Source organism: Eublepharis macularius, chromosome 4 (genome assembly GCF_028583425.1).
Source record: "Eublepharis macularius isolate TG4126 chromosome 4, MPM_Emac_v1.0, whole genome shotgun sequence".
Taxonomy (NCBI): domain Eukaryota; kingdom Metazoa; phylum Chordata; class Lepidosauria; order Squamata; family Eublepharidae; genus Eublepharis; species Eublepharis macularius.
This window is the reverse complement of record NC_072793.1, coordinates 159,220-182,657: the sequence shown is the minus strand read 5'-3', so window position 1 is coordinate 182,657 and position 23,438 is coordinate 159,220. Positions and strand designations below refer to the sequence as shown.

General features: G+C 45.0%; 3 pseudogenes; all 3 read right to left on the bottom strand.

The window, feature by feature from the left end:
* Positions 1 to 1,328: 1,328 nt before the first annotated feature.
* On the bottom strand, positions 1,329 to 6,297 carry LOC129327028 (inhibitor of nuclear factor kappa-B kinase subunit alpha-like; annotated as a pseudogene).
* A 7-nt stretch (positions 6,298 to 6,304) lies between these two features.
* Positions 6,305 to 8,697, bottom strand: LOC129328916 (ETS domain-containing transcription factor ERF-like; annotated as a pseudogene).
* A 5,137-nt stretch (positions 8,698 to 13,834) lies between these two features.
* LOC129327026 (F-box only protein 34-like) lies at positions 13,835 to 18,468 on the bottom strand (annotated as a pseudogene).
* Between the last annotated feature and the right edge of the window lie 4,970 nt (positions 18,469 to 23,438).

The following is a 23,438-nucleotide window of genomic DNA, read 5'->3' as shown; positions in this document are numbered from 1 at the left end:
CACTTTTTTTTTCTTCTAAGAAATTTTAAAATTTATTGTATTGAGAATTGGAAGTGCGTGTGTTATGTAGAATGGCTTGTCTAATAGCATAAACAGGGTTTACTCAAATGTTTGTATAACTGATATGTATTCAAAAGTATTGCTGCATCTCTTGTTGAGATGTAAAAGAGAAATGTACCGTTGGATTCATACTGGTTTAATATTGGTCTTAAAGGAACTTCTGCATAGTTACTCAATTCAGCTTTAAGGTTAAACACTGAACAAACTCACAAAGGTGGGGAAGGAATCAAGAATGTCAGAGGCCAAGCCCACCCCACCAGCTTTGGAAAGTAGGACTGGTCGATTGATTTGAAGCAATTTTTGGCAGAAGAAAGTTTTACTGAGCAAATCGTAAGATCAGTGCTAAATGTTCTTTTCCTATAAGGAACTATAGGAGTTAGACTGGGACCTTGGTTTTCCTGAGAGCCATGCTCTGTGAATCAGGAAGCAAGGAGAGGCTATGCACACATGCACACAACATGGCCACGAACTAATCGGGATTCCCAGAAAAAGAAGCATCTTAATCAGCCCTGCTTCTGTTCGTGTCATTTAAAAAAAATATTTTTTAAAGGGAAGGAAGAGTAAACATTGTTTTTCAAAAAAACCCACCAAAATTTCTGTAAACAAGGCAGTGCCCCCAACACAGGAGCCCCTTCCCTCCCCGCACAAAAATTTAAAAAAACCCAGAAGCCTATTGAAAGTGCAGAACCTGCCAGGGGCACCAGGCTGGGTTCAAAATCTTGGCTGCATCCTGGCTTTGCCCATCCTCCTCGTCCTTGGTCAGGTGCTTGATTGTGGCTGGGTGGTCTTCCAGGCACTGTGGAGCAATCCCCTGGCCCTGACATCAGCCACTAGGAAATGCTGCATGCAAACAGCTGCTTCTTCATCACAGTATTGCCAGGCAGGAAGCAGACCGAGTCTGTGCAGAGCGAGAAAGGCTCAAACGCACGTATGATCAGCAAAAAGCACAAATGGAACCAATTCAAAGGAAAACCACATGACAGACACATGCACACTTAAAGCAAGCTGACTCTGGAGAGGCTTTTGAAACTGCCCAAAGCACTAGCTGGGAGTTTCCATACGTAACTTTTTTCACATTATAGAATTGGTCTGTATGATTCAAGTATTCCAACTGGCATGTTTGAAGGTAACACAAAATTGGGAAAATGTACACAAAAGTAAGTGTTTCCGCAGGTGACCCCTGGAAGATACAGGTGGTCTGGGATTGGGGGGGGGGGGGGTGAGTCCAAATTCAGTGCTGTGTCCTTGCAGCTTCTGAGGTCACAATTTCATTCGCTGAAGGAGGAAAGAGGGTTACACGGAATCCCCCCTGCCCCCAGGTGGTCCACAGAGAGGAATGCATTGAGTGGAGAGGGGCTGCCCATGCCCTGGCTGTCGCTGCTGCCCAGGGAGCCCCCCCAGAGGCTGGCGGAATAGTTAGTGCTCCCCCAGAGGGATGTGGCAGGGAGCTCCCCACTACTGGCTCCTGACTGCCCTGCACCATTCCAGTGATTGCACAGGTCGCTGCGGCTGGGGAAAGCATCGGAGCCATCCATGGGCGCCAGCTGGCTCTGGCTGGTGCCCAGGGCTTGCCAGGTTGGAAAGGAGCTTCTTAAAGGCTGGCACAGAAATTCTTTTCCTTTTGACAAGAATGAGACTGTAATCAGTTTTAAGTGGATTTTGTTCTGATGCAGTGATCTGGAGTTCTTCCCCAAGTTCCTAAATGTACATTCCTATCCAAATGTATTCTGCTAAAGGTCAGCATGCCTACCCAGACCCACAATAACTGAAAATCCTGCCTAGGGCCCCTCCCCTTACAGTTCTAGCTTCTGCCACCGACAACATTTTCTGTTCTTGTGGTTAAAATCTATTTCTTGTACTAGCCTGTAGTCCCTTGTAAGGGAAAGGCAGGAAATAGAATAGTTCTGTGGTCAAGAGGACTAGCTACTTGTCTTAAGGACAGAGAGAGAACTACAACTCTGAAAAATAAAAAAAAACATTCAAAATGTTTGCAAAAACACTCTAATGGGTGAATCCAAAAACATTTGTAGCTGTAGCTATTGTAATTCATAGTATGTCTAATAGTACTTCCATGAAAGATAGGGAATTCAATACTTCTCTTTTGCTAGTCAGACTAGCTAAATGAGAAACCTCTACCACAGTTGTAGTATTACACCATTATGTTTCACACACATTGAACTTTTTATTACTGGAAAAAGTATACTTAAGATGTTACATGCTCCTATGTTTATAGTAGAATAGATAGTCTCCCTCAACAAGGTGTTTCCACTGCATTCTAAAACACACAGTAGGAAAAGGGAGATGCCCCACCATGATTCACAAAATAGCAAACCATGGTTTTTCACTACAGAAATATATCTATGGGACATTGTTGTGTTCATGTGCTCTACTCTCTCAGTATGAGGCTAATAAATAGAGTGGTTTTGTATCTATCATAGTTTATGATTCAGCCAAAATGACAAGCTAAGATTTAGTCTCTATCCTCTAAATCAAGATTTAAGTTGCTTTTAAGACAGAACCAACCATAGCTGTGATTTGCATGAAATGATATGCTGAGCATAGCAATATTTGTAATTTCCTGGACAAGAGCAAGGAGAAGCGAGAGTGCTTACATTCATTTACACAATGATAACTAGCATTGTCCCTTGGAGAGAAACTGGTTGACATGAAGTGAATATGACTGAGAACCATTGGTGGATGTACGTCATGGGTTATCAATAGGAGATGGCAAAGTTTTTTTTTTTTTAAAGCTGACCAATGCTAGTGCTTTCTTGGATTCATTTCAATATCTATACTAATGCAGTGTTCCAACTGCTGGACTGAATACATTAATATATTCTGAAGATTCATGTTATCTCCCCAAACATAAAATACATAATCTGACAGACAGAATGAGGTATTATGTTACATACAATGACAGACCTTTTCCCCATTTCTTTTTCAAGGATCTTATACAACTTAGTATCAAATTTCATTAAATGTTTACAAATAGGGTAAGGTTTGGTTTTATAAACATCCAGGAACATCATGGAAAAAAATCTCGAGAACAGTTATCTAAACAGCAAAAGACATTGCAGTAAAATACACTGCTATGCTGGCATCTCTTGTCTTGCACAAAACATTCTGTAATAGTATTACTTTTTAAAACCCACCTGTGACTTCAAGCCCTGCTAGGACAATGACACCACCGTAAGGGCAAGGCCTGCAGAGACAGTTGGCAGGCTATACTACAATGTGCCAATACCTGTTAAAAAGGACATGTCAGCAGAAACTGTTAAAACGCAGGTGGGGTGGCATGCTATCAGTGCAGCATTATTCATAAAGAAACTTTCTATTCTTACTTGGTAAATACTGGGAATCCCCCTGTAATGACTGGACTGAGGTAAATCAGTCTGTCACACTATCCAATGCTAACACACTGTCCAACTCTAGATTTTTGATTGTTCAGGAGCTTTAATAGCATGTGAGGTGGGACCACGCCGATACAGAAGGGGTTACACATGGTCAACATGTGGCTTTGGCCACCAGCATGCTCACGCTTTGGGGGGAGCCCCCACCTGCCAGCACAGCCCTCTAGCTGGATCGTCTCCTGCACCCAAAGATTGTCTCTGCGCCCGGTTGGATTCAGGCTGTGCTGCAAGCCAATCAACCTCTCCCCCCAGTCCCACTCCACTCCCCATTTTGAACACCTGGGAAAAGTCTCCTAATTTGCTTTCTTCTTCCTCTCCTAACCTGGCCTTTAGAATAGCCAAAGCAAGTTGCCTGTTCAGGAGGCATGGCCATAAATGCACCCCCTCTGCAGCATGGGGGGGGGGGAAAGACACTTCCCTCCCCCTCCCCAGTTACTGACACAGAAGCAATGAGTATGCATGGAGGCTGGGTGGTCTGAAAATATTTAACATTAAAAGGAGGTGTGAGGACTAGAATGTCGCTTTACAGGTGTCCTGCCCACGGCGCCCCCAGTCCCACCCTGCCCCTGGAAGTTTCCCGGCATCTCCACCTACATCCTGGAATGGCTGCAATTTCAGCACCACTGCTCCCGTCTGTGGAAGGGAGCTGCAGGAGTCCACAACCCGCCCCCCTGCAGAGCAAACCAGCTGGGCAGGAGCAAGAAAAGGGAGGCCAGAAAGTGCTCAGGGCAAGGGTAACCAATTTCCCATTTCAGTCTCTTTTGGGGAAGGCAAAGTTAGCGGGGAAGAGGATGTGCGGGGAGGATAGATGAGGGGAAGCTCCAGGATCCCGCCCTCCTCCCACAAGACTGTTTTTTATCTTGCTCAGCTACTTGCAGGCTGTTCATCTCTGCTGCTGGTGCTGCTGCTGTTGCCACCACCCCCGGGGGGGGGGAGAGACTGCTGGTTACAGTCCCAGCCAGCAGCTGTGTTGGAAGGGGGGGCTGGGGTGGGAGCAGCTGCAGCTGTCGCCTCCATTTCTGGTGACGAGTCCTGTGCAAGAACCAGTTCCAAAGGCTGTCCTTCGGCAGAGCCACCTTGGCCGGTGGAGCTTCCAGGCTCTGGTGTGCTGGGTGCCTGCTCTGTGGGAGTGGCTGCCTCCATAATCTTCTGCCACACCTCTTGGATCTTGAGCTGCAGGCAAACCTTGGTGTTGAATATGTCGGGAGTACTGGGCCTGGAAGGCTGCAGTGGCTTGGGCTGTGGAAAAAGAACATGGCATCTGTGAGTGATGCCAGAAAAGAGTTCTGTTTGGGGCTCAGATCAGTCAACCAGCATGCCTTCTAAAAAGCAAAAATGGTTCACAACCTGTGAGAATGAGGGCTCCCTCTGCTTTCTGGCTGAGATATGGCAGCCATTTCCTGGAGACATTTGTGAGAGCCACGTAGACACCGGGGAAGCATCTACACTGGAACTAGGAGATTTAGCAGAACTCTGAGTGCAAGCTATTTTGAGCAAATGCCAGATTTCTCTCTGCATCTGCATCACAGAAATGTTGGCTTCCTTGATATTATTCAGAGCCACTTCAATCTTGGGCAGCAAATCAGTTATGTTCTGCTTGCAGCCTAATAGCTTGCAAAGATGTCTGTAGAGTTCCTTGAACACCCAGTCCTGACTCTGAGCCATCTGAGTGATGATCTTCACCATCTCTGTGCTGTCGCTGTAGGAATGATCTGGGGCCCAGGGCTTTAACTGCTTGTAGAGTTCTATCGGTCTTTGTATATCGCCTTGACGCCGTGCATGGGGGTTCCTTCACAATTCTACTATCTCTGTATGCAAAGGCATGATCTGGTCATCGAGGTAGCCAATATCTCCAGCCTGTTCACACTGCAAGGCTTTCTCTTCCATTTCTTTCCAGGCTTTCAGCATTTTTTCTGAGGATAATCCCGTAGGTTATTTGATCACTGTATCTTTCCAAGTCAAGGTGGATGCTCTGCTGGAAGAACTGCTGTGATGCTGACACCATGTTGTTTTTCATTTTGGTTAAATTGGCATTGTATCTAAGAAGACTCAGCATGGCAGCTCTCTGCCCTCGGAACATTCAGCTATAATCTTCTTTCAGTCCCATCACGTAGTACACAGCTTCAGCCCATATCTTACAAAGTTGCAAAATAGGCAACTGAATTTTGCTGTCCTGTACAATGCAGGTTCCTAGAAGAAAAGGGACCATCATATATAGTTTTGCTTTTAATGAACAAATAAACCATGTAGCTATCCCAGTCTCTTATGCCATCAATAATACACTCAGAGGCTGGCTCCTGGGGGTCCAGGCATAGCCGCATTTTGAGAAGTTCCTGGTTGACTGTGCTTATGCCAGTCTCAGACTCAATCCGACACTGAAGTGAATGGAAACTTTCCTCATAATGCAGCGGAAAAGACAAGATCTTGGTCAATTTAAAATACTCATTTTTTTCCTTTAAAAAAATGCCCTGGTGGCTCTATACCTTAAAGAATTTTAGGGGGGGCTCAACAGGAAAGATAACCACTAAAAGTAAAGTTGCCCCAGTGTATTAATATTTTAGAAATCCCCCCATCCCCACAAAGAGGTTTTTTAATGTTTTTTATATATATAACTTTGTATGTGTATAGACAAGTAAAAACTCTTCAACATTACCACTACCCCCAAATTTGTCAGGCTTTCGAGGGAGGCAAAATAAAATAAAATTTACAGAGTTTCAAGGAAGAAAAGGGAATCGACAACAGTAGCAAGATAATCTCTGAGTTAAGGCAGCAAAACCAGTCCCCCACCCGTAAGTCTGTCTGTCCTGGGAAGAGAGGGGGCCAGCATCACAGCTCTAGGAGTCCCAGTTCTCAAGGGTAAGTTCAGCAGTGGCCTGCTGCAGCTCCGTGCTGATCCGCCACCCGCTTACTCCATCTCCGTGACTGCTGGTGTCATCTTCCCCCTTCACCTTCTTGTTGTCTGTCTCCTTGCCCCCTGCACCAGCTTCCAGCCACTGATCCTCACTCCAACGACGCTTGAGTCATAGCTTGAGTGGGATACACTTCCCACTTTCCCCAGCCCGGGCAATAGGGGGAGCTGCTGGCTGCATCTCCTCTTCTCCCCCAACCTTTTCTGGGGGTGTAGGAGGGGCCTTGAAGACATCCTCATTGTTGTCTTCTTCCTTGCTGATATCTGTGATTTCCACTGTGAGATCCTCTTCCGACTCCCCCTCTGAGATGGGTTCCACTTTGATTTGAGGGAATGGAGGCAGATCGGCCACCGATGCATTTAAAGAAGAGGGGAGGCCGCTGCTGGATTCTCCAGGGGCCACTGTTGGGAGCTGCTGCTTCTCGCGGTTGTGGCACTCCAGCAGTGGCAGCTGCAGCTTAAACTTGAAAGAGCTTGATGGATCCTCAGCCTGTGGTGGCAGTGGTGGAAGAGGGGCCTTGTCAAGGTGCTGGGGCTGGGGGATAACAATGTTGGGGTTGTGTAGGAAAGCTCTGGGACTAAGGTGGTAGTTACATGTACTCTGGGTATGGGCCTGAAGATAGCGCTTCATGTCGTCAGGATTGAAGAAGTGGCTGCCACCTAGATACATGGGGCTGAGGGTGGGTGAAGGAGTGTAGTTCATGTGTGTTTGAGTGAGAGGGAGTGCTGGGGACAACTGAGGAGGTAGAAGGGCAGCGGGTCCAGCCATGGGGGACACTGGAAATGTACTGAGGGGCTCAGGAACCTGAAGGCGAGGATAAAACCTGAAGAGGCTGTCATGGGTCAAGCAGGGGTGGCTAGGCACGGGGCCCCCACGGAAACAACATCCCTCTCCACCATGCCTCTGCTCCTCATCCAAGGACTCCTCCACTTTGGCGTTAGCTGACGTCCCATCACTAGTCGCTGACTGAGCCACGGGCCAAGTGGTGAGCCACTGCTGAGAATATGCCAGGTGAGTGCAGCTCATCAGCAGAGGACAGCATGTCAGATGGCGTGGAGGGTGGGAACTGGAAGTGGGAGCCACCTAAGGGCACCGGCGGGGCATTCTGGGGCACTGCTCCACCTCCCATGCCCATGTTAATGAAGGGATAGCTGACCAGCACCAACTTGTTGAAGTTGAACTTGTAGGTGAAATGCTTGCCCTTGGTCTTGTGCCAGATCTGCTTGTTCTAGTAGTACCTGAGTGCCTGGCTGAGCTTGTCATTGTTCATTTGGGGCTTACATTTCTACCCAGAGCCAGGCCACTTTGTCTGGAGACTTTTTTTTTTTAGGGAATTTCAGTATTTACTCAAAGGCATTTCAGAGAACATGACAGATTTACAGTATTAGCAAACCCCCCTTTCTGGAGCCCAAGAATCCCTCTTGCAAAGATGAAGGACCTTTAAAAGTTCAAGTTCTAAGTAACAGAGTCAATTACATTTGTCCCCTCTCCTCCCCCAAAACACAACAACGAAGCGCTCTGTGTGCTAACAACACAGCTTTTTTAAAAAAGGAAAACAAAAATTCTGCATTGTTCTAAAACTAGATAAAAAATAGTATTTCAAACTGTACAGTCACCAGAAGTAGTTATCAAAAATTCACACAATTCACTTGGCATCTCCAGCACCTTCAGTTTTCTGTGCCTGATCTGTTTTGGCATCTCCATTTTCTGCAGGGTTATTCCCATCCTTGCCTGCATCAGCTTTCCCCTTTCCCTTAGGTACCTTCTCACTCTTCTTTGGAGCTGCCTTTTTAGATTTAGTTTCTGTCTTTGGAGGAGCAGGTTTAGCAGATAACCTTGCTGATCTCCACTGTGGCTCATCCTTTACTTTGGCCTTATCACCCTTGGTATCTCCTTCAGCCTTTCTCTTTGGCTTGTCTGCAACGTGTGATTTAAAAAAAGGGGGAGGAAAAAGGCGATGCGCGGCTGAGGTGACGGAGGAATAAATGAAAAGGCACGGGTTGCAGGTGAGGAAGAAACTCGACCGGTCATGGGGGGAAGGGAGAAAACCTGCAAAAGGAAAGGATGAGGGAGGCAAGAAGAAAAACGACAGTAGGGGGAAGGTCCAGTGGTTGGGCTCACTCATGTTGCTCGCGACCCCACTCGTCTGGAGATTTGATGACAAATTCCCCATAGTCCCCCTGCCAGGTGATGGCATCATGGCACTCCTCTTTATGCAACAGCTCCAGAATAAAATGCCACAGCTGGATTTGCCATGAGCCAGGACTCAACTCGGGCTTGTAGGCCCAGTCTGGTAAGGCGAAACCTGCGTCCGCCAGGGTCTTCTTCGCTCCTGGTGTGTGCAGCCTCCAGCCGCCAGGTCGCTCTCGGGCTCTACCCCCACCCCCCGCTGGCCCCCACTCCACCATCAGAAATTCCTGTATAAGGTCAAAGGCCTTTATTGATGTTTCCATTTTTTCCAGACCTTTATGAGAAAATCCTGTCTGCAGGCTTGGTGGTATTGTCAGAATTGTGGCCACAGTATCTGTCACTGTGTTGCCTTCTTCCACCTCTCACATTTCTCTCCTGGTTAGTGAGTCCTTCAGGGGCTGTTGCAGCTGGAATGTTGGGTGAATTTTCCAGATGACATGGGGAAGTCAACTGCAGACATGTGTGCAATCTTCTATAGAGAACCGGGCCTGGTTCATGTTGGTCTGATTTTTAGTGCTGGAGTCTTCCACACATTTCCTCCTATTACTCCTGCTCATTTTCCTCCAACAATGTGTAATGTACATACTTTTGGATTATCAGAGTACCCATTGACAATCTCAGCTTCCTCATAAATATAGAAACATCTCCCCAAACACTCCTTCTCCTTTATATCATTACAGCTTTAATACCATGAATTCTTACATTGTTTTGGATGTAAGAGCTAATTCTACCACTAAAAATACCATTCAAATCCTTATTAAGGAGAAAGCAGACAGACCAAGAAAGCAATTAGAAAATCACATGCTGGAGTAAGATTTCTCTCCTGATGCACTCTCCTGTACAATTGCAATCCCTCTCAGCTCATTTTGGACACAGAAGGGCAACTTGTGGGATACACCTGCTTATCCTTGGTTCAAAGACAATGCCACTTTAAATCTCAAGACACTAGAAATGGACAAAAAGGACACATGTAGAAAAGTTCCATCAGAAATACATGCTGCAGTGCTAGGTCCACAAACATAATATATGGAATGGTACCTATGGGTAAAAAAACCTCCTGGCCAGTGTAGGAATTGACAGCATCTCCCAAATGGCCCTTTTTCAAAGCACTGAAGTGCTGCATATGTTTATGCACCCGGAAGTCATCCTAGGGCTTGAGTGCCATGGATCCTCCCTCGGGTGCTGCAGACTCCCAGATGTATTGCCGCCTCAGACTCCATCACACCTGCTGCAACCCTAGTACATTTTATATGTAAGCAAGGGCAAAGTTTAGCCAGAGCTTTCTAAAAGCAATTTTTGTGATAATTTCACACAGTTTCTTTTGACCTGTTGTCTTAATAAAGGAGCTGAACGTTTTTGGGATGCTACAAGGAGGGAAGGGTGTTTTGTCTTTTATTGTAACACAAAAGCCTCAGAACATTGCATGGTAACTGAAAAGCCAGTCAGTGACTTCTGTGAACAAAAAATACACTTATCGGCTTCATAAAAGCTACTTGGCTAACTTTCTTCCTCAGAACACTTTCAAAAATGTTGGTGGAACAGGTTAAAAGGCCACAAGACTTCTCAATTCAGCCAAGATGATTCACTGTGTTGAACAGCTACAGCACTGGGGCTGCTTCAAAGCAGCTGCTGAAATCCACCACAGTCTGCACTAAAGCAGGCTCAGGCTCAGAAGCTCAGCAGCACCCAATTCTCAAAGAAGAAGAACCCCGACACAGGTGAAAAGGTTCAGCCTTCTTCCCAGGGGTGGAAGGCAAAGCTGACTACAGGATCTAGAGCAGAAGCCTGACTCAGAACAAGAAGGTGGTGGGTAATAATTGAAAGCAGACAGACAGGGAAGAGAGATCAGATCAGAAGGAATCTACTGTAACCTCCTCCTCAGTCAAAAATCTGTATCTGGTATCAGGTGCTCTCCAAAGCCTGAGTCAAAACACACAATAGTGACAGGGCCCAAATCCAGTCCCAGGAACCACAATGGGGCAACACCACACTCATCCCAGAGATGCTGCTCGGCATACTGACATCCAATTTGCATTCACAGTACAAGACACATTCCCTGACCCTTTATGCACCGGCACTGGGATGCAGACACCTCTCATAAACAAACCTTTCTTTCAAGCTAGAAAATAGGAATGGGGGGACTCTGAAAGACTGTAGAGGACACAGCCCATTTTATTCCATTTGCTTTGAAATCTGATAAGCTAGGTGACAATGTGGGCAGCTGATGAGATACCTAGGTCTGTTCCAATTTCCATCAGTCTTCCCCAGAGACTCTCACCCATCAGTATTGCTTAATGGAACAATCTCCTCAGAACTGGAACTGTTATTAAATCTTTTGGAAAACAGATTTTTACTAAATGTGAAGCCTGCTCAAATTAAAAAACACTAAAATATCTCCTATAAAGACTTACTCAAAAGTGAATTACTTGTATCAGCCATTCCAGTAGCTTAGAAGAACTAACAGCTGTCTCTGCACTTTCTATGGTTGGCTAAAGGAATCCCCAATTATTGGCTAGTCTGATTCTGTCGCTGCCTGCATTGCAAAATTTACAAGAAGTAAATGGCCAGCAATTGGAGACATAAGCTACTTTCATTCTTTGAAGAACTCATATGTAATATTCTATTCTAGAATTAGATGGTTTAATAATCTTTTCTGGGGATAAAGAGGTATTTGTTCCCCTCCCCCTTTAATTCCAGTCATTCTGTCTTATCTTTGAAAATGGATTCCATCTTCTGTTTTTAATATTTTAGGATACACAAAAAAATTGATCTAGCCACGCTACCAAAGTTGACTTCCGTTCTGCCAAGTTTGAATACTTTGTTTAAGCATTTCCCTTTCCAGTGATCTCTTAGCACAGAGTAGGAAGTGCATTTCACTTCTGTTTTGTAGGAACTTGCATTAGTAAATCCCGGCGCAACCAGTCATGCAGGGGTCAATCAGACTTTGCTACTGCAGCCTTTTCAGAGTTATTGTGTGTAAAGAGAGTAGTAACCTGTTCCTTTATATCTCTTCTCTCCCTACTCCCAGCTTTCATATAAAAACTTCAAAAGATTGACAGCCCAATACCTTGGTTGAAAAGTTTTTTTACACTTCTTTGTAAGTTTGAGTATGAATCACCTCTGCCTTTATGTTTTTTTAGACATATTCTTTGGTAGGCAATTAAAGTTCAAAAATACCTTTGCTTATGGACACTTGCCATTTCCTATGCGTTCAGGTTTGGTGATCAGCATAGTCTTATTACAAAAATTTCCACACTTTCTGTGTCTGAGCTGAGCCTTCCTTGGCGAGCAGCACTCCAGTAACCCCTAAGCTAATGTCAAGGTGCTGTTCTTGTGGGCTGCAAGGACTTGGCTTGGGGGGGTGTTCGCTTTTTAAAAGTCCAGAGAAAGACAAATAAAGGAAAAAGGAAGCTGAGCCTCCTCCCCATTGCCAGTGTGGCAATTCAAGGGCTGCTGAGGGAGCAGTTGTTCAACTGAAAATTTTAAGTTGATGTAGGTCCCGTTTGCACTGTGGTCTTCAATATAAGTCACATGGAAGTTTTTGGTCCATATTTCTTGGAGAAAGAACAATTAAACATCTCTGAAGATGCACAAGTGGTTCTTCCTGTACTGTTTGTATAGTTCAGAATGCGGCAAATTCCACCTCAGAAAATTATAATCACAGTTTGGATCTCTACCAAACCAGTATTCATTGTTCAGTTGGCAAAGCTGGGGTCAGGGCACAGAAGCACCCCCAGGGCTATTGATTCCAAGAAACAAAGGGATAGAAAACAAATGTACCAAGAACCTGAAAAAGACTTCTTCCCCAGTTCACAGATTACACAGGCATCTTTGCAAAATCAGAAACAAGACAGACCAGGGGGATTCTGGGTGTCCTGCAAGTTGTTCTGATGCTTCACTAAGATGAGAAGTCAGAAAGGAGAACCGCCTTCCTGACCCAACTCTTTCCTCCTGCATCTGCACATGACACAACCCAGGCCTGTGGGGCTGAACCAGAAACAGACTTCAGGCAGGTGCATTTCACTAGTGCAGCTTTTTCTAAGGCCTGCCTAAGCAACTTCACCAGGTAGTGCAAGAGAGAGAACATGCACTGGGGTGGAGAGTCTGCACTTCCTCTCTTCCCCAGCTTCTCTCAGCAGGCAAAGTCCTCTTGGCCTACTTCCCTTTTCAGCAAGAGGTCAACCCTACCAAGGGGTAAAGGGCACAGATAAACACAGAGAGGAAACCAAGAATGCCCAGGCAGCTTTTCAACTACAGGAGGCAGGGAGCTGTCCAAATCCACTGGAAAAGAAAGACCATTCCACCCCTACCACTGAAAAAGCCACCCTCTCTTTGTACTGCTTCCTTAAAAAACAAAAAAGGTAAGAGAACTCTGCAGCCAAATACTATAACATCCCTGCTAGTAAACCCAAAACAACGCTTTCCCAAATGAATGTGCTCACCAGCCTGCACCCAGAGTCCGCACTGCTTGTGCTGGGCTCCCAGAGAGGGTGTCTGTTGGCAGTTTCAGTTGGCAGGCAGCTCCAGTGGAATCACCACCCTCAGAGACATGTTGGAAGTTATGTATAAGACGTGTGACCCATTGGATATCTGCAAGGTGACACTTGTGCTCCTGCTCATGCCCTGCTCTGTCCGTCCCCCAGAAGCTGTCCACCTCAGAGCCTGGGGGCTGTTGTGGACCCCTAGTGAACTACCTCAGGGTACCCCTTGCATGGGCCCTGAGGGGTGACCCCATGGCTAGGGACCACCTTGCATTGGATGTCCCCATGCTTGTGGTGGACCACCCATGGGATGACCCCAATGAGGTCCCATGCCCCCAGAAGGATTGTGGGACCAGTTAAACCATCTCATTGAAGATTCACCTTTACCTATTTAGAGTTTCTTTTCAGAAACATTTTAATATATATTTATATATATAATATGTATATATTATACAGGGTATACAGATTTCCAAGAACAAGACACTTTAAAACATGGGACTGTAGCCGCAACACTTTCATCGTTGTGTTGTAGCAATTTGTGTTGGTCAGTCAGCTGTTGAGACATTCAAAGACTGAAGATTCTGGAGTGTTATTTACACAGGTGGGCCGAGAGCTCTTTCCTCTAAAAGGCTCTTGTGATTTAAAGTATGTGCAGTTTCAAAGCCCTGTGGAAAGGGGACAAAAGAAAAAAAACACCCACAAACTATGTACAGTGTAAACAGCATAAGGTGTGATATCTTCCGCCCGCGCACGACCAAGGCTCCCAAAGAAGCCACAGAATGGGCTAACAGTCCTCTTCTGTTTCCCTGGGTTTTTTGCGAATAGCAGTTAAAGCTGTGGCAGGCAGGGATCCAATGATGGTCATGAAGGCCTAGTTTGTACCTGGGGACATTCTTCTGGGAGTGGTGGCAATACATCCAATAGCCAGGTCCGTATGATAAAGCTTGGCAATAGGGCTTTGGGTGCCACTGACAGAGAGAGACATCTCCCTTGACATACTTTTTCTTGCACTGCTTACAAGGGTCCTCCTGGTAGCGAGGATCATGAACCCAGCGGGAATCTGCCGGCCTGATGTAGTAATGATAAATTTGAAATAGCCACAAGTGCATTTGAAGGCCAGTGGACTCTGGGTGGGCAGCAAACCGAAGATCTTCATGAGGCTGTGGTGGGGCAGGAAGACCAGATATTTCTGGGGTTCCAGCAGCTGCTGGGTCTTGAACCTGGTCTCCAGAAAGTCATGTGAGCTCTGTCTCTTTAAATGGCAAGAGTGAAGAGCCTGAAAAACACTTTCCATGGGAGATTCTGGAGGGTCTCCCAAAATGCTGTTTATCATACAAGGTGTGTCATTGGGTCTTCCTTCCCATGAGCATCCTCTTGATGCTCTTCTGTGGCAACATCTCCTGTACGGAGGTGCTTGTGGTGAATTTCATGCTCAGACAACAGTAGGAATAACCTCCCTGGAAGAGAATCTTCCCCGAAGCTTGAGTTGGAAGGGTGCACTTTTCTACATGCTTTATCTGTCTTTGTGACAGAGATGCTAATGCTTAAAGACTCTTTTGTCCTTAGATGTGAATTCAGATGAGGAACAGCTCTTGGTTCTTTAGGCATACAACCAACAGCTGCATTTTTCCCATGTAAAGAACACGGGTGTCCTGAGCGGTTTCTGGATATGTAGAGGGAAGTGTTGTTGGGATCTTTTTAGTCTCACACCAACTACCAGATGGCTCTGAAGACTCCAGATTGAGTTTAGGATTGGAGTTCTCCTAAAGAGCAGTCACAAATGAAGATGACTGGCCAACAGGTGGAACTTCCCATAAGTCATCTGCTACCGCAGAGCCATGCTTTGAGCTCTACCCATCATCACCTCTGCCCTGTTCTTCCTGGTTAAGAACTCCAGAAGGCACCTTGACAGCTTCATTCGCAGCTGGTGTTCTGCTTGCCAGTAGCACTCGCCCGACATTATGCCAGAAGCTGTTGTTCCTTGAGAGGCTTCCTGCCTTGCATTTGCTCTGCCATCTCAGGCACTCTGATTCAAGCTTTGTCACCATGTCCAACACATGCACCGGCTCAGCCTGCTGCTCTCCATCACTACTGCTCCCCCAATTGCCTTTTCAGACTGTGGCTTGCAGCCCCCTAAGGTGGAAAATGGGGCAGGTGCAGGAAGCGTGACTTTGGGCTGCTCTGGAACCCTGGTCACAGCTGGGGCACTGGGGCAGTTTTTGGTGCAGTCAGCCAGTAACGCACTTGCTCATTGTTCCAAGAAAGCAACAATCTTGATCATTGACAGAGGCCTCCCTGGGAACCCCCCCTCCCTGCCATCACTCATACTATGGATGGAGCAGTGTTCAATGCCTCAGGCAAATGGCTCAGACTGGTAGCACCTCCCACTGGCCTCTCTTGGCCTTTCCAGGTGAATCTGCCTTCCTGAGGTCCAGTGACTTTTCCTGCGCCTGGTCACCCTCCCATTGATGTCCCAGGTGATGTCTTTTTGGAGGATATCCTGTTGCTGCTACACTGCTGGGCTGCAAAAAGGTGATCTTGGTATTTCCTGGTTTTATGACTGCCCAGATGTCCAACAGCCCCTCCATCCTCCACCTGGTGGATGGTGGCAGGCAAGGCGCTCTTTTTCTACCTCACGTTTGGCCCTTTGACACAAGTGTGGCTGCCGTTCCTGCAGCAGAGAAAGTTGGCAGAGAGGTTTCCCAGTGGCTTCTGGAGACAGGGGCTGGCTAAGAGATTGGCCTTGGGGCTGCTACGGTTTTCTTCTTTTCCCAGTCTCTGTTGGCTCTTGGGTGGGCTTTGTGGGGGATCCTGGTTGATTTCAAGAGGCTACTCTTTTGCAGCTTGAGATATGGCTTTAAGATCCATCTGTGGTGTCTGGTACAGTTTCATAAACTCATCTGTATAGTTTTCTACTCAGTTCCAAAATGCCTTTTCAAGACTGTCAATGACAGCCAGTTGCGTTACTTGATTTAGGGCTTTGAATTTAAACAGTCTCTTGCAGGATCTGCTTCAGTTTAGCACAGTCCACCCTGATGTATTGCAAAAGTTCAATGTCATGAACATTGGCATTGTCTTCAAAACACACTGTCAGTTCCTGTAATTGGGTAGAAATGCGGCTGAACATTGCATTGAAGTTGTTGCAGCTGAGAGAGAACTCCCAAGGCAGAATTGCAAAGTTCCACTGCATGTTGATTCCCTTAACAGTAGGTGTGGATAAAGTGGCAGATCTCCATCAACAACTTTTTGACCAGCATCATCTCATCAATCTGCATAATGTCCTTTGGTTGTCCAGCAAGATATTTTTCCAGTGTATCCAAAATAATCGGCTGAGATACAGACTCCCACTGGAGGGTGAGACTAGCTGGCCTCTACCTGCCCCTTCTAACCCTCTGAGGCTTGGATGCTTCTTTCCCTCCCTCCTGTGTTGGTAGGTTCTGGCCCTGGTAGCCTGCTGGGGCAACTGGGCAGCTGTATCCTGGCTGTCTCCCATCTCCTCCTCCCAGCAAGTCCAAGGGCTGTGCCTCAGACCCCAGATACATCAGACTATTTTTCTAATCTTCAAAGCAGTGGCACAGAACAATTAGTTAGCATTAAAGGGTGAAAGCTACAAAGAGCAGAGCTTTATAATGGGTTTCTTCACATCATATTTATGTATTGGCATACTTCAATATAGTGAAAACTTGTAAATAATTTAGTCTATTATCTTGTTAAAAAATCTTTATCTGTACATCCCTACAAGTCTCTCCTTGAGGTCTGTCCAATAGGTTTGTTGCCTGAAAAAAAGTACCAACCCTGCTTGGATGCTGAATGATTCCAATATTTTTACCATTCACACAGATCTGTGGGTAGGTTCTTTCATGGTACACACAACTACTTGGCTTCACTTTAAGTTTCTTTACACTACAAAAGGCACTTGACTGGGTTTGATAAACATATGGTGGATAGACCAAGACTTGTGAGGTCATACCTGTAGTACCGAGACTGCAAGTATGTTGAACAGTCTTTGATACATGGCTAGCAGACCCAAAGTCAATTACCTTAACCCTGTATGGCTGCAGGGCAGGATCCACCAACATGTTTTCTGGCTTGAGGTCAGCGTGTATTAAACCAAGACTTTTTAGTTTTTTCAGTGCAGTGTCCACTTGTTGCAGAATAGGCCATATAACTTTCAACTGAAGAGGGCTAAACTTGTTTTGTTTCAGAAAATCATATAAATTCTGTTCCAACATTTCAAAAACTAAGCAGGTTGTGATGCTGAAAGCATTCATATGCTCTCACAAAGTTAAATTCATCAGCATTTTCATTACTTAGTCTTGCTAATATGCTCACTTCAATTTGCCCTTGACGTGCATAAGACAGATGGTTCTTCAGAATTTTGACTGCCACTATCTCATTTGTTCCTCTTTTCCAGAACTTTGCAACTTGTCCAAAGGTCCCTTAGCCAAGGAAATCAACAACTTCATAAGTATTTGTCACAGAGCATACCCCATGATGCACTAACTGATAATCACCATCACCATTTGGCTTTGAAGTTGCAGTAGTTGTCACAACTGTCACTGGGTTCCCCAAGTTTGTTTGCAACATTGCAGGCAATATAGGCAGTTCATCAACAATCTGCATTCTACCTCTCTGATTCTCCAATTCTTCACTTTTACACTTCAGTCCACATCACTGGGATCTGTCCAAGGCGTTTAACCCACTTTCCTGTATCCCAGTCCAAGGTGCTTCCACTTGAGGTTGCTGTGCCCCGCTCACTCACTCCAACAGTTCCGGGATCAATGGCAGGGGGTACCGATTCTTCACCATAGTCTTATTGAGGGCACGGTAATCATTGCAGAGACGAAGCTCACCACAAACAACACAGGTGCTGAGGTGGGTGAGGTAGAGGGTTGGATGAACCCACGTTTGTCCAGAAAATCCCGGAGGGCATGGCACTCCGGCTTGGAAAGCAAGTACAACTGACCAACAGGCAGGGGTGCTCCTGGTTGCAAGTCAATCCCACAATCAAAAGGACAGTGCGGGGGAAGTTGGTCTGCCCCCCTCTCTTCAAATACATCTTGAAAATCTGCATACGGTGCAGGGAGACTGGGTCTCCGTAGGCGCAGTCACTCCTAACAGGGTGCAGTGGTCTAGATGAGGGCAGGAATCCCAGAAACTAAGCTCTTGTGCTGTCCAATCTATCAGCAGATTGTGCAACATCAGCCAGTCCATTCCCAGTACAATCGGGAAACGGGGCATATGGGCAATGTCCAACCTCAGAGTCTCCTGATGCTGATGGATACACAAAGTCAAGGGTTGGGTCTCTTTCATGACTGGTCCAGAGCGCAAGGGCCAGCTGTCAATAGCTTCCACCTGGACTGCTGTAGCCTTGTCCTGTAGTGGCACCTGGTGTTGGGTGGCAAAGATGAGGTCCATATAGAAGCATGAGGCCCCAGAATCCACTAGGGCATGGGACAGGATCCATGCCCCCCCCTTGGTGCTTGTAGCCAGACAGGGACTAGGATGTGCTGTGGTCCTCTGCCACCAGGTCCATCGAGCCCTTTTGCTTGCCCCAGGAAGCCAGGGCCCAAGGCCCCTGGGGCTTGGCATTTCCCGGTGTCTGCTGCTTCTCAGGGCAGGTGCTGGCAAAGTGTCCTGGTGCCCCACAATAGAGGCACAGGTTAGCTTGGTGCCGCTGGCCTTTTTCCGCTGGGGTAAGGCGTGGTCTTGCAGCCCCAAGTTGCATAGGCTCCACCACGTCTTCTGGGGAATGAGTCAAAGGTTGCAGGCCCCCCTGGGGGAAGGGTAATTGGTAGTCATGTGGCCCCGGCTGCTACTCCTAGCCTGGCATCTGTCCTCCAGGCACCCATTTATTTGCAGGCTGAGTGCAATCAAGGCCTCAAGGGTGGTAGGCCGCTCCACCCAGGCTAACTCATCCAGCACTTCTGAGTGTGTGTGTGTGTGTGAGAGAGAGAGATCACCATCTTTTCTCATGGTTCTGCTTGTGCAAGAGAGCTGTAGAGGAAGTATTAATTTTTTTATTGTGAGGATAAAATACAGAAATGGAGAGTAATGTTGTAAGCTCATTTTGATCTGCTCAGGGAGAACAAGCTGAGTATAAATTATGTAAACAACTTCTAAACTAGTATATCTGCTCCAAGGGGGAAACAGTAGCTTCTTAGAGTTGTAGTAAATAAGGAGGGAAGGATAAACCTCCTTTCCACTCATGCATCCCCAGAGGAAAAAGAAGAGACTGTCTTTGTAATTTATGTTTATTTAAAAAAAAAAGAAATGCTCCCTGAACACAGTGTCAATGGCAGTTCTCCTTTGGCAGACATACAGACTAGCCTTCATAATAATATCCTACAAGGAACATACCTTACTGTCAGTTTTAACATTTCAAAGAGAACACTCCTTGCATTTTTTTCTCATGTATTTCTGTTATGGAAAAAAAGAAATGCAGAAATACTATGGTAGAGCTGTTGCTATGGCACTGTACTACCAGATTGTTTTATTCATTGTGGGGAAGAGGAAAGCTGTTGCCCCTTACTTTTCTTGGTTTATGTGGTCTGGGAGTAAGTTTTGTGTGATGCATTATCTTGACAATAGGGTCAATAGGCAGGTTGTGAGAAATAAATGAAGATTATGCTTGACTACCACAATTGCTCTTTGTTTTTGTATATTAATTGCCACTGGTTTCTGTGTACTTCGATTAAGCAGGAAAACAAACTTAAGCACATTTAGTACTCTGAAAAAACAATAAACTATCAAAATATGTTATGGAAAAATAACGGGTTTGAAAACAAAGGTTTTATATGTGGATACCTCCAGCAATTTCTGTATAAGCCCCAAGTAAGCAAACGGAGCAGCTGCAACACAAATTTTGCATCCCCAAACTCCTGTGACTCTTCCCAAAGGGGAACCGATGCCAATCCTTCCTTCAATGGGGAGGGCAGCTGCCACTCAAAATTATTTTGGGGGCACAGCAGTTTATGCAGTCCCACACCATTGGGAATTGTAAACCAAAATTCTACCAGCATTTTGAAAATCTACACATTTTATTTTTTATTTTTTATTTACAGAACATCCTCTGTTGCAAAGAAATTTTTCTTTCAGCGGAGATTATGTGGAACCAGAGGAGTAGAAGATAAATACAAATACTTTATCTGTAAAGTATACAAATGTTGAATTCTGTAATCATTGAAATGTGAATTATGTATAAAAGGGGAAATGTTATGTAATTTTTTGTAATTAGATACAATGTGTTTGGTAATTTCTCTGCCAAAAATTTAAGATAAAACACACAATGATGCATAGTGACAGAGGCCAATGATGTAAGCAATAAAAATAGTTTAAACTTTGAGTAAAAAATAACGACTTTCAGTAATATTTGTATTAATTTTCTTCTAGAGTCAAAATGTTTCTGTTTGCCCAGGCTTTTAATTAAATGGTTGATGTTTTAACACCTTTTTATACTGTGCTTACAACCCTGAATGTGTCAAAATAATTTGAAGTTTTTTATTCCACGACTGGAGTTTTCTTTCTATTGAGTTTTGCGAAACTACTATTTTGTGTTGTGAGATGCCTCAGGAGGGATCCTCTGTAGAAAAGGCATTAAGATGTTATTATTAAATAAAAGAATAAATAAATCAAAAACATTTTTAAATTGCAAACACACATTGTCTCTGAAATATTTGGATAGATGGACAATTTTTCCCAGGCTAGTTAATGGGGGACATTTCTCACACAAAGAAGTTTACAAATGTTTATGAGCATCTGCAGTGAAATATGAAAAGCAATGAAAAACCTCTTCAACTCAGAGAAAGTGGAAGAAACAGCCTTCCCACACCCTGCCATCCTCTCTAAACCTTTTTTCACTGGTTCAGGGGCTTCCCTGGCAGAAAAAGACATTTACCACACGCTGTCTACCTTCTAAGTTTAAGTCAGAGAGCCCTGACCCAAAACTTCCCAGGGTTCCCTCTCCTATCCTGGAGCCTCCACCAGATAAGCACTCCACTCCCTGTGTTTACTTCCTCTCACTCACGTACTGTCCAGAGCTCTCGAAAAGGGAACTGAAAAATAGTTTCTCTTGTATACACTCATAGATCCAGAGGAGTTAGCCGTGTTAGTCTGTAGTAGCAAAATCAAAAAGAGTCCAGTAGCACCTTTAAGACTAACCAATTTTATTGTAGCATAAGCTTTCGAGAATCAAGTTCTCTTCGTCAGATGCCTGATCCAAACTGGTCAAATACAGAGGAGGAGGAGAGAGAGGGGAAAGAAGGGGACATATATCACAAGGGGACAGGATGCAATTAGCGGGGAGGCAACCCAAACATTCCTTTGCTAGTAAATGTAAACATCTCCTTTTGGTGTGGAGTCAGTTTGCCGTGTTAGTTTTCAGCAGTGAAAGTATCCAATTCCTATGTAGTATAAGCCTTCGATAACCACAGCTCTCCCTGCCAGATGCATCTGACAAAGAGAACTGTGGTCCCCGAAAGCCCACACCAGGCGTCACTGGGCTCCCCCAGACCATGCCTCTGTAAAGGAAATCAGTTACCTGTGATAATGTGATAACCATTCATAGTCTCTATTCAGTCCCAGCTTGACAGAGTCAAATTTGCATATGAATTCCAATTCAGCAGCCTCCCGTTGGATTTTGTTTTTGAAAGGTTTCTGTTGAACCACAGCGACCTTTAAGTCTTTGGTGGAATGTCCTGGTAGATTGAAGTGTTCTCCCACTGGTTTTTGGACGTTTCCATTTCTAATGTCAGATTTGTGTCCATTTGTTCTTTTGCGTAGAGGTTGGCTGGTTTGTCCAATGTACAGGCATCTGATGAAGAGAACTTGATTCTCGAAAGCTTATGCTACAATAAAATTGGTTAGTCTTAAAGGTGCTACTGGACTCTTTTTGATCTTGTATACACTGCCACCATTTAGATTAATGACCCTTGTCTTGATTAAAGGGTCTGAGGTTTGTGTGCACTCTTTAATTCAACTCAGCCAACAACTACAAGCCAGCCAGGGTTAAACAAAACAAAATAAACTTTATTTACAAGATGACACATAAAAGTGAATGGTTTTTATATTCATTAACAAACGGTGGTTAGACATGGACTGTTTCAATGTAACAGAACATATTAACTGCCAGCTATCTCTCTGCTGCTTTCTCACAGGAACGTCAAAGGCCTCTCTTTCTCACTCTGCAACAGACTGCAACAGTCATTGGCCCAGCATTCTGCCTGCTCTGGTTGTTTCTCAAGAGAGGAGGAACTGGAGCCAGTTCTGTGTATTAGACTGGGTCTTCAAAGAACCTGAAAGATGTCTACTTTTCTATGCTTGTGCATGAGGACAGTCTTGACTCACAGGACTTTTAAGAGCTGTACAAAATCTTATGTGGTACCAAACCTTTGTAATTTAAATATTATGTTTAGATGTGACATTCCTATAGGGCAGCCTTTAGAAATAGTGGTTCTGTGCTCTGAAAAGGTGCTAGTTCATTATACATAGAAATGGCCAGCATTTGGGTTCATCCAAATTTAAGAAATCCAAAGGTGAAGGTAGTAGAATGCCATTACTGAATTGAAGAGTGAACACGAATATATTGGACTTTAAATTGTAGGGGCTCAGATGTTACTAGGTTCTAAGAACACAAAACAACATTCTCGAGGATCCATAATGTATTCATATCACTTTTGAGAAAACAAGGAGACAATATTTGATCTCTCTTTTCCAGGTCATGCTCATTTTTGAGTGTTTCATGGTAATTGACAGGATATCCCTAACAGATGTCTTCATACAGAGATGTCTTAATGTATTGTCGAAGGCTTTCACGGCTGGAGAACGATGGTTGTTGTGGGTTTTCCGGGCTGTATTGCCGTGGTCTTGGCATTGTAGTTCCTGACGTTTCGCCAGCAGCTGTGGCTGGCATCTTCAGAGGTGTAGCACCAAAAGATAGAGCTCTCTCAGTGTCCTCTCTCAATACAGCCATGGAAAGCCTAAGTATTGATGATTGCTGTGGTTTTTCCGGGGTTTTCCGGGTCTTGGCATCTTCAGAGGTGTAGCACCAAAAGACAGAGATCTCTCAGTGTCATACCCACAACAACCATCATTCTCCGGCCGTGAAAGCCTTCGACAATACAGCCTAAGTATTCTTTTACAGTACAATGGGTGATGTCAGGTACAACCTTTTAACACATTCAATCCAAAAAAATAAACTGGGTTAGAAGCTGCAGTATTCTAAGCAGCACTGAATTTGTGCATTGCACATACTAATTGCATCACCCAAAAACTATATCTAATTTGGAAGATATTTTCAGTGATACATAGAAGTTTCATTGCCCTATGGACTCAAGTTTAAGAGAGACAAAAACATTTTAACATTTGGCCATCAATTTAAGGAACTTGTT